Source organism: Medicago sativa, chromosome 1 (assembly GCF_051527215.1).
Source record: "Medicago sativa cultivar Bolivia chromosome 1, Bolivia_mono, whole genome shotgun sequence".
Taxonomy (NCBI): domain Eukaryota; kingdom Viridiplantae; phylum Streptophyta; class Magnoliopsida; order Fabales; family Fabaceae; genus Medicago; species Medicago sativa.
The window spans coordinates 24,214,519-24,218,887 of NC_140749.1; positions in this window are offsets into that span (position 1 = coordinate 24,214,519).

A 4,369-nucleotide genomic window follows, 5' to 3' on the forward strand; every position below is an offset into this window, starting at 1 on the left:
TAGTCAAATAAAAAATAGTTATTCACATTTAATCTATGAAAGTTTAATAAAAAATTAACTCTTTTCCCCTAAATTACTCTCATTATTAGTAAATTTATTCCTAATTAAAGATAAATTTATTCCTAATTAAAGATACAGAAATCAAATGAGTGGCATTTTAAAAATATAAACCTTAAATACGAGTGATTAAAATTTATTTATATTTTATAGCAAAACTCTTAAATCAAATTTATCTATAATTCATTTAGGAGTCAGAATTTTTGTTAAAAAATTTGTATAAATGTATTTATTATAATTAAACTGGATAAAAAAAAGTATATTGCCTTAGTAATTTATATTTAATTTTTAATTGAAATTACTTTAAAAAGTTAAGAAAAGAGAAGTGATGTTAAAGTAAAGTTTAAAAAAAAATATTGAAATGGAAATTTCATACTTCCTTTGGAATAAAATATAAACATAAGTTTATCAAATTACACCTATTAAGAATGATCCCTTTTTGACAAAATATTAAGAATGATTCTTGATCATATTTATAATCTATACAATCTCAATAAAAAAAATGAAGTCTATTATCTAAGATATTGATCCTTCAAGACTAATAAATTGATTTATTGAAAATTTTAAAGTAAATTTTTAAACTCATTTTGAAGAACAATGTTTATAAACATATGTATATTAATGAACTTCATTTGTCGCACAATAACTTTCGTATTTTAACATTTAACTTATATAAAAAAATATGAGAAATGAAAGAATGGTAATGATTTTTTTTTTTAGGAAAATGAAAGGTAATAATAATGTTTCTATTTTATCTTTATCAACCATTGATGTATTTTCATTATCATAAACCAAAAGAAAAATAATAACTTGAGACAAATTCAAAGTGAGACCATTTTGGAACAAATTTTTTAAAATATGACCACCACAATGAGATAAAGAGAGAATTAATAATACTTAGTCAAAAAAAATTGTAAATGATTTTTTTTGACAAAAAAAAAATAGTAAATGATAAACGTTATATTTTATTTCAAAGTCAAACTAGAGTTATATTTTATTTTCAAAAGAAATGATTTAAAAAACATAAAATTATAACAAGTGATGTAAAAGTCAAATATATAATAAATATAAATGGAAATCTCCTAATGTGTTAAATAAATTAAATAATATCACAAATAACTTAAGCTCAGGAAGGGGACCAAAATAAACAATAAATAATAAAAATAAAACCGTTCACAAATTCTAACTCAATTGACAGAAATATCAAAATTGATAAGCTAGATGTTGTGGATGGGGTTTGAATCCTAACTCCTCCTGTAACACCCCGTTTTCCCAACATAAAAATTTCATTTAAAATCAGAGTATTTTGATCACAACGGAATGTCACATACTTCATTTAAATCATAAAATGGATAATAATGATTATCTTTCAAATTCAACATCATGAAATATCTTAAACTATTGCAGCGGAAAATAGTTCAACATTTTAAAGTCTTGGCATGCAGGCCTTATTGGAAAATCTCATAAATTAGTTCATAAAAGAGACACGTAAGGAATAGAAGTAAAAGCAAGCCCCCATCCCGTTACGTATCAGAGCACCTAGACACCAACTGAGGAGTCCACTCACGAACGCCTCTAATCTTTATTACCTGCACATTACCCACGGTCGAGGCAACATATACGCAGAAGGGGTGAGATTTCATAATCAATACATTAAGCATATAATCCAATAAAATGCATTTAACAACTTAAACATTAATAACATATCAACAATTAACAATTGGCATATTTTTCATTACATAACAAATACGATCATCAAATACCATTACTAATTTTCATCACAAATCATAATCAACTTAACACTCAACTTGACGACACAACTCATCCTTGACCATGCAACTCTACCAACTCGACAACAACTCGACAACTTAGACATCATGAACTTCTTGATATGCAAATGCATGTGGTACCAATCAGTAACAAAATGAGCATAATAGGCTCTTCAACGTGTGAGCACAAAGGCTGCCGGGCCTAAAGCCCCCAACTTTAATGAGTATGCAATGAACTCAACTTCCAACAACTTAGACAACGACGTGTACAACTCATACGACTCATAATCATGGACGACTTCTTAAATTCCAACAACATAGACCGACTCATGCAACCTCAAGACACTAACAGTCGACAACAGAAAACAGCAGCAACATGCAACAATTAACAACGCTTGAATGTGTTAACATTCACATAAAGAATTAATTACATCAATATAAATATCATAAAACATCATTATAGCATTCATGCAGCAACACTTCTAGTTTCAGTCACCATAACAGACTTCTGGAGCTTATGAAAACATCCTAAACAGCTCTCTAACTTACTTCTAAGGTCATCTCAAGACTACACGTGCGAAAGGATCGCATCGGGACAATTTTGGGCAACTAACAGCCTAACTCGCAGTGGCGAGTAACTTCACTCGCAATGGCGAGCAAAGTGTGCATTCTGAGTTCCTACGTATTTACTCGCAGTGGCGAGTTATTCTGCTCGCGGTTGCGAGCTCACAGGTCACTCGCAGTTGCGAGTTGCATTGCTCGCAGTTGCGAGTTCTGGGTTCTAGCTCGCAGATGCGAGTGTTCTTGCTCGCAGGTGCGAGCGATGAATGTCAGTACGGCCAGAAACCTAAAAATCACAACTTTTCACCTATATTCACGATTCCTTCATCCAAATAGCATCTAATTATCATCTTAAGTCATATCTAAGGTCTGTACACTAATTTTGCATCAATCTAACATCTGTTCTTGATTCATTCATCAAAATTGATCCTAACCTAATTCCCAATTCTCACCAAAACTTAACCTAATCATGCTAAATTCATCCTATAGAATTATACCCTTAATAATATTGAAAATTAGTCTCACCCTTACCTTGTAATTGCAGAATCGATAGCCTCTCCCTCTGGTTCTCCTCTTCTGACTTTTCTCCCTTTTCTCCAAAAGCGTTTCACGTAAAAACGTTTCCCACTTATGTCTGTATTATTTATTTACTCTTATTACTCATCTCACCTATAAACTTACTCTTTCCACCTCACAGCCCAACTTCTAATATTTTTATTTTATTTCTAATATCTTATTTTATTTAATAATAAAATAAGTCACACCAACATAACAACTTCACAACATCATATACTCCACATAATTTCTTCATAAATCGTATAACTTACTCAAATCATAAATCACATAAATTACTCAAATTATAAATCATATAAGCATATATTTATAAATATATTCTAAACTTCATTGAATTAATTAAATAGTTAAGACGGGCGTTACAACTCTCCCCAACTTATAGAATTTTCGTCCTCGAAAATTTACCTCAAGAAAACAACTCTGGATAAGACTCCATCATCTTACTCTCTAGCTCCCATGTCAGGCTTTCACCAGTCGTTCCACTCCAAACAACTCTCACTAGAGGAATCTCCTTGCCTCTCAACGTCTTCATCTTGCGATCATCAATCCTCAAGGGTAAGGTCTCTACCGTAAGGTTGTCTCTAACTTGCACATCATCACTCTGAATCACATGGGACGGGTCTGGAACATACTTCCTCAATTGCGACACATGGAACACATCATGCAAATTCGATAAATGAGGTGGTAAGCCAACTCTATAAGCCACCGTGCCAATTCTCTCGGATATCTGATAAGGACCAATAAACTTTGGAGTCAACTTCTTTGACTTCAATGCACGACCGACACCGGTCGTTGGAGTAACTCTCAAGAACACATGGTCTCCCTCTTGAAACTCAAGGTCTTTCTTACGCTTATCATGGTAGCTCTTCTGTCGACTCTGCGACGCTTTCATCTTCTCTTGAATCATCTTCACCTTCTCAGTAGTCTGTTGAACAATTTCTGGTCCTAGAACCACACTTTCACCGGTCTCAAACCAACACAACGGAGTCCTACACCTCCGACCATACAAAGCCTCGAAAGGTGCCATCCCAATACTTGAATGATAGCTGTTATTATAAGTGAACTCTATCAACGGAAGATGACTATCCCAAGTTCCACCTTGCTCAAGTACACAAACTCTCAACAAGTCCTCGAGTGACTGAATCGTTCTTTCCGACTGACCATCTGTTTGAGGATGATAAGCCGAACTCAATCTCAACTTAGAGCCTAAAGCCTCTTGCAAACTCTTCCAAAATCTAGAAGTAAATCTTGGATCTCTATCTGACACGATGCTTGAAGGAACACCATGCAATTTCACTATGTCTCGAATATAAATCTCTGCCAACTGAGCCACAGGAAAACTAATATTAATCGGAAGGAAATGTGCCGACTTCGTCAATCTGTCAACAATCACCCAAATAGCGTCATTT